The sequence below is a fragment of the Anomaloglossus baeobatrachus genome, unplaced genomic scaffold, assembly GCF_048569485.1.
Source record: "Anomaloglossus baeobatrachus isolate aAnoBae1 unplaced genomic scaffold, aAnoBae1.hap1 Scaffold_91, whole genome shotgun sequence".
Lineage (NCBI taxonomy): Eukaryota > Metazoa > Chordata > Amphibia > Anura > Aromobatidae > Anomaloglossus > Anomaloglossus baeobatrachus.
The window spans coordinates 696426-704125 of NW_027445305.1; the positions used below are offsets into that span (position 1 = coordinate 696426).

Genomic DNA, 7700 nt, shown 5'->3' on the forward strand with positions numbered 1-7700 from the left:
AGGCAGTTTCTGGGCCTGGTGGGATATTACCGTCGCTTCATTAAGGGGTACACAAAGATGGCTGCCCCCATGCAAGACCTCCTCGTAGGACAGACCAAGGGTGGTAGATCCCTAGTAGCCCCATTGGTGTGGGAAGAAAAGCATGAGGAATCCTTCCGCCAGCTGAGAACAGCCCTGACCGGAGAGGAAATCCTAGCGTACCCTGACTACAGCCGCCCATTCATCCTCTACACCGACGCCAGCAATGTGGGCTTGGGGGCTGTTCTATCCCAGGTCCAAGACAGAAGGGAAAAGGTAATAGCTTATGCTAGCCGAAAACTCCGACCGACTGAGAGGAACCCTGAGAACTACATCTCCTTCAAGCTTGAGCTCTTGGTACTGGTGTGGGCTATCACCGAGCGGTTCCGCCATTACCTGGCAGCAGCCAAGTTCACCGCGTACACAGACAATAACCTGCTGACCCATCTAGATACGGCCAAGCTGGGCGCGTTGGAGCAGCGGTGGGTGACCAGGTTAGCCAACTACGATTTCACCATCAAGTACCGGGCCGGCCGTACCAACGTCAATGCCAATGCACTCTCCCGGATGCCCCACCTGTCGGAAGAGGGGCCAGAGGATGATGACCTCGAAGAGATCGAGTTGCCTGCATTTCACCGGCCATTCACTGAGAAGGTGCACGTCTACCAACAACGGGTGAACCTGGATCCGCTGCCCCGACAGGACTGGCAGGAAGCTCAGGACCAGGCACCTGCTGTCCGCCTGGTCAAGACTCTAGTGGAACAGGGTTCTGCTGGGATAGACCCTGCTGCCCCTGCCGAAGCCCAACGTCTGTGGCAAGAACGGACCCGGCTATACCTACACCAGGGGAAGTTGTATCGCGAGCTGATTAATCCAAAGACTCACGAGAAGATCCGCCAGCTGGTGATTCCCCAGGCTAACGTGCCCACCGTCCTGCAAGCATACCATGATGGTGCAGTGCACTTCGGGTGGAAGAAGCTAGAGATGTTGTTAAGAGAGCGGTTCTATTGGAGTGGAATGCGGGAATCTGTGGAGGCCTGGTGCCGAGAATGTGGCCCTTGCGCATTGAGAAGGAAGGACGAGGCCAGCCAGAAGGCACCCCTACACCCGATCATTACACACCAACCGCTGGAGCTGGTTGCCCTTGACCATGTAAAGCTCACCCCCAGCCGAAGTGGGTACACCTACGCTCTGACCATCGTAGACCACTACTCGAGGTTCCTGGTGGTTGTCCCAGTTAAGGACTTAACCGGCCGCACCGCTGCTAAGGCTTTCCAGGCTTATTTCTGTTGACCGCATTGGTACCCGGAGAGGGTGCTTACCGACCAGGGTCCGGCCTTTGAAGCAGAGGTATTCCAGGAATTCTGCCAGTTGTACGGCTGCAAGAAAATCCGGACCACGCCTTACCACGCCCAAACCAATGGCATTTGTGAAAAGATGAACCACTTGGTCCTGGGCCTCCTCAAGACGTTACCACTGGAAGAGCGGAACCTGTGGCTGGAGAAGCTACCTGACCTGGTCGATATGTACAACAACATCCCTTCCAGCTCTACGAAATGCACTCCAGCATACCTGATGAGAGCTCGTCCCGGCCGGCTACCAGTGGATCTGGAAATGGGCTTGGAAGCTTCAGAAGCACTCCTGTCGACAGCTGAATGGGACACTCGGCGGAGGACACAGTACCGACAGGTCCAGGAGTATGTTGAAAAGAACTTGTGCCGGAGTCGGGGACAACAGGAGCAGTGCTTCAACAAGAAGGCGCCTGCCGGTTCCTTCCAACTTGGGGATGTAGTGCTGAAGCGGAAAAGAAGGGCCCACAAGCTGGATGATCAATGGGAAAAAACCCCGTATGTAGTCCAGCCCACAGGATGGGAGAATGGGAAGGCCTACCAGATCAGCCGTGACCAGGGGGGGACTTTGGCCACGGTTTCCCGAGACCACCTGAAGAAGTGCCCACCAGCATTGAGAGTAGCGGATGAGGCTCCAGTTCCCAGTCCAGTGGAGAAGGAAAAAGAGGTAATCCACACCATGATGGGTGATTTTCCAGCAGACTGGCCTACACAGAACGGTGCGGTGATCCTTCCAGTGATACTGTTCCCACAACCCGTGGATGAAGAAATGATGGAAACGGTTAACCGCGAGCCAGTGCCCAGGGATGTACCTGTACCCAGCTCCCCTACGCCTCCGCCTGCCCCACATGATAGCAGGGAGGAGGAACTGACTGTTCCCTCTGCCCCACTGCCTGTCACCACTGACACCGGACCCCGAAGGTCCACTCGCCCCAACCTAGGTAGACCCCCACTTAGGTACAGGGAAACTACTCTTTAAAAGGGGGGGGCTTTATGTGTTGAGTGTACCAGTTTGAAAGTTTTAAATGATAAGTAAAGATGATCAACCAAAGAAGTTTACCTGATTGAACCGTGATTAAACCGGCCGTTGCCGGCAACTGTTGTCCCCGTAGGGACTGTGCAACCATTGCGTAAGGAACTGCTTACGGACAAGCCCGAGAACTTGCAGGGCAACCACAAACTTAGTGCAATGTAAATAAAAATGTTTGTTGGCTTGACACCGTTACCGCCTCCGGAGAGGCTGATTTGGGAGGATGGGCCTGGAGGAAAGGGATGGCCTAGGCCCGCCACTACCGTAACCGGTGGCGATCCTCCGGGGGTTCAGGGGTCCCCTTGGACGTGGGCCCCCTGAAAGAGACAGAACCCGCTCGGGCAACTTGGTGCTGGACTGGGGTCAAGGGGTGCTGCCCGCTTCTTAGGGGCAGCATCAGGGCCAGGTTGTTTGGGTGGGAGAAGAGCGGAAGCTGTACCGTTGTAAAATGTTTATGATGCTTTTACATGTTTTATCGTTTTATTCTTTTTCAGTTGTGAAAATAAAACCGGTGATGGACGGGCAGCCCGCGGACGGTCTGCATTTTACTATAGGGGAATGTGGCGCCCTGGACAAGCCAGGTCGTCACAGGTACTACACCAACACACTCTACACTCCGGCTAGGCACACCGAAGCTAAACACAAATCCCAGTTGCCTTCCTCCAGGGGCTGATGTCCACACCAGGGGGTGGGCCAGGCGGTTGATCCCACCCACCGAGGAGTTCACAGTCCTGGAGGCGGGAAAAGGAGTCAGATTAGAGATCAGTTTTGGAGTTAGAGAAGTGAAGAGGAGAGGAGACTGACCGTGTCCGGGTGTGTGGCCCGGGCACTCAGCAAGGTTGGCAGACGGTGGTGACCTTCTGCAGGAGAGGCTGATTGGAGTGAACCGTACGGACCGGGGATGGGCGGTGGCCCGCCGGTACCAGATCGGGGAGTGAAGAGAAGCCAGCACCATCCGGCAGGGCCTACGGACCCCGACCAGGCTAGGAGTCGCCGTAAAACCGGTCAAATCCGTTAGCGACAGGAACCTCCAGGGTTTCCCAGCAGTCAAGACCCGATTGAAGGCAACAGCTCACACCGTAGAGGGAAGCACAGTCACCGCCAAGGCTACAGTTCCCAGGGCCAGAGCCTGCGGGCAAAAGGGGCTCCCTCAGCATCCATCCAAGCTGGGGAGCGGGTTACCGGTGGGAAGCCCGCTAGATTTTGGGGGAATAAAAGGGGTCCAACACACATCCCCACAGGTGCACACCCACCCATCAAAGAGAGCTATAAGCCAATACCACCTTCACATTGCCAGTGTACCAAGGACATGTTGAGCAACATGAAGGCGGCTGGGGTTATCCATGACAGTTGTAGCCTTTGGGCAGCTCTGTTGATCCTGTTAAAAAAGAAGGACGGCACCACTCCCCGTATTGAGGAATCGCTAGCTGCATTGAGAACTGCAAATTATTTTTCTACCCTTGATCTCACTAGTCACTATTGGCAAGTGTCCGTTGCTGAGGCAGACCGGGAGAAGACCGCCTTCGCCACCCCTATGGGTCTCTGCGAGTTCAAAAGCATGCCCTTCGAGCTGTGCAATGCGCCAGGAACCTTCCAGAGGCTGATGGAATGCTGCTTGGGACAAGATTTTAGGGTGTATAAAAAGGGAGATTAGATCCCGTGATCCCAACGTATTGTTACACCTCTATAAATCACTTGTAAGGCTACATCTGGAATATGGGAACCAGTTTTGGGCTCCACATTTTAATAAGGACATTCAGAAGTTAGAGTCAGTTCAAAGGTGGGCAACTAGACTACTACAAGGAATGGAAGGCCTCCCATATGATGACAAGTTGAAAAAGTTATTAAGTGATTATTGGCTGCAATGGGGCTTTCTGGCTGGTGCCAGCCTCTCTTCTTAGCACACAGGAACCACAATCCCTACACCATGCTTCAATGGATTCTCTCATCCCAGCCCAGTAAAACTACATATTTTACACAGTCATAAGCAGCCAAAAGGGATCTATTCTATTCAATTGCAAATGATCTAGATAAGACTGAGAATAAGATACTGCACGGGACATAGCAGAGTTGGTCAAGTTGAGTGGAGATGAGTTTGCTATTTGGCACAGCTTTTTGCATCAATAAAGCAAGTAAAAGGTGTGAAAGATAAAAAAAAGGGTGAAAGTGTGAAAAGTGAATTGGCCAAATTGAGGTGCATATAAAGTTTTTGCTTTCTTTCAATTCACTAATGGGGCTCATTTGAATCAGGTGAATTGAGTTCTGCTTTTGGAAACTGGGTTAAGAAGGGGTGCACCGGTCCTGGAGGTACTGCAATACCAGGTCAATGCGTGCAGTGGACAGAGCAAGATTTTTTCCATCTCCTTGTTCTAAAAATCCATTTAATATATGGTCCCCAGAGAGGGGACGTATCAGATATTAAACTGATAAGAACAGATTTAATTTTTTTTTTTTCTGTTTATCAGTAGGACTTCAAAATAACAAAGGTGATCGCCTCCCGTTGCCTGGGAACCGTCCAGGCACAAGAGGGCTATGTGTCACCAGAAGGCGCACACACTTCCTCAAGGCCGGCAGACGTGCAATCCCAGGCACCTTCCAGTACCGACCAAGGTAGCGTCCTCCGAAACTACACTTGATCTTAGCCAAAAGGCCGAGAAGCTATAACCCGAATTGGTTACGGCCTTGAGTGGCACCCTGGCCTATACCGGACACATCTTAGGGAGAGGGAGACAAACCCACGCCTACAGAAGACATTTTGTCACCCAAGCCAACCCTTGAAAAGGCTGTTTTGCAGAGCAAAAACAAGAAGAATGGTGCTTTTTGCACCCACTGCAATGAATCTGAATAACTCCTCCTTTTGGACACAAGCACCTCCCCTCCCCCTTGCAGTCTTTCCAATTCATGATACAAAAAGACGGACGGACAGGACAGGACAGGACAGGCTGCCTGACTTTCCGTCACTGCCACCCTTTGCCATCCTTGCCCGTAGAAAGCCCTTTCATCATCCCCAAACCCTAATCTTTTCCCTTCCCTTCCCAGATGCGTCTCACTCCCTTTCATTAGGAAGTGAGCGCAGCCTTTTCTCCGTTCTGCACATGCGCGACGTTAAACACAAATGCGCAGGCGTGCGTTCCATTACCCTCACTGCATTCCACTCCCATACAGGAAGTGGGCGCAGCTATTACTACGGTCGCACATAAAAGAACCCACGGCCACCACTGCACATAGCTGACTCCACCACAGGACACCCACTTCTACACCAACGCAGGTAAGACAGGATCGGCACCTCTATGCTCCCGTTACAATCAGGCTCAGTCACCATGTGATAACGCTCTCAACTCTTTAGTTGCAGGCTCCCCTTGCTTCACCTCCACTGGCTGTGCTGCCATTTCCTCTCCCACCTGGAAGGTATACTTTATTCCACTATTTTCCTGTTTCTCTCTTCCCCCGTTTCCCATAACCTACTTTTATCTGCATTTGTGGGGTATCTATATGCTATTTACATCATAGTTTTATTCATTAATATGGAAGGGAAGAGTGCCCATGAGAGTGTTGAACTGCAGAGAGCAAGAGATTAAGCTGCTCCGATTTGCCACCATTGATAAGCTGTTCTCAGTAGATACACATGCTATCCAAACAGCAGCATCCACCATTGCTTCAGCCCACCCATTCAGTGACAGCTCACCAAGTCAGCCAGAGGAGTGGTGTAAGGAATTACACGTAGGCACTGACTCCACACCTTCACATCACAAGAAGGGGGTCTACAGGCTAGTGCAAGAATACGAGCAAGTCTTCAGCAAACATCCGCTAGACTTTTGAAGAATAAAAGGGGTCAAACACTACATCCCCACAAGTGCACACCCACCCATCTAAGAGAGATATAAGCCAAAACTACCTGCACATTACCAGTGTACCAAGGACATGTTGAGCAACATGAAGGAGGCTGGGGTTATCCGTGACAGTTGTAGCCTCTGGGCAGCTCCGTTGGTCCTGTTAAAGAAGAAGGACAGCACCACTCCCCTGTATTGAGGAATAGCTAGCTGCATTGAGAACTGCAAATTATTTTTCTACCCTTGATCTCACTAGTCGCTATTGGCAAGTGTCCGTTGCTGAGGCAGACCGGGAGAAGACCGCCTTTGCCACCCCGATGGGTCTCTGCGAGTTCAAAAGCATGCCCTTCGAGCTGTGCAATTTGCCAGGAACCTTCCAGAGGCTGATGGAATGCTGCTTGGGACACCGAAACTTTGAAACGGTACTGCTATACCTTTATGATGTTATTGTTTATTCTAAAGCAAACAAGATTTTAGGGTGTATAAAAAGGGAGATTAGATCCGGTGATCCCAACGTATTGTTACCCCTCTATAAATCACTTGTAAGGCCACATCTGGAATATGGGGTAAAGTCCTGAGCAGGTTGATAACCATTGGTTTGAGCATGGTAGGGTGTAGTGCGCATCTTCCTGCATCGGTAAAAGCTGCAGAAGTCCTTGAAGATTTCCGCTTCAAAGGCTGTGCCTTGATCTGTGAGGACTCTCTCTGAGTAGCCATGAGGTCTGCATAAGTGTGCTTGGAAGACCTTCGCTGCAGTATGGGCCATTAGATCTTTGACTTGTACCACAACCATAAATCTCGAGTAGTTGTCTACCATCGTAAGTGCATACGTGAGCTCGCCTCGATATTCTGCAACAAAACTCCCTTTTTCGATTTCAGTTTCAGCAAACACTCCTCTTCCTGTAGAAAATATTTATCATTACCTAAGACAGTCATTCTAATGCATGACAATATTAAGGCAATTTAGTTAAAACTTGTTTTAACTCACCTTTAAGGGGATTGATGTATTTCATGGTCAATCCAGGTTTGTCAGTGATGGCACTGACATAATGTATGGCGTCTTTTTCGGGCGTTATCCTTTGCCTTTTCATTGTGAAAATCCAGTTGCCTATATCAAAGCAAATTCTACTACTTGTAAAGTATGCAGAAAATGAAATGTAGAACATATAACATCAACTGCTTAGGAACGCATCATAGGTTAGTACTTAAAAGGATATTGTCATGTTCTAGTCATAATGCAAGCTGGACATTTTTCATGTTACCCTGTAATCGCCGGCCTGTTCTAATGCTCACAAGCCAAGATATAGGCTCAGCTGCTAAGGCTTCCCTCTGCCTTCTGAATGAAACTTGAATATGTCTGGGTCACTGTGTATATAGCAGGTGCTCAGAAAAAATAAGAGTCAATTCAATAGAAATAGCTCTGGCACACTATAGTGATCAATAACGTAAGAAAAGAACTCTTGGAATGCTGAA

General features: G+C 50.4%; 1 pseudogene; it reads right to left on the bottom strand.

Annotated features, from left to right (window-relative positions):
- Positions 1-4682: 4682 nt before the first annotated feature.
- LOC142289204 (U2 spliceosomal RNA) lies at positions 4683-4888 on the bottom strand (annotated as a pseudogene).
- Between the last annotated feature and the right edge of the window lie 2812 nt (positions 4889-7700).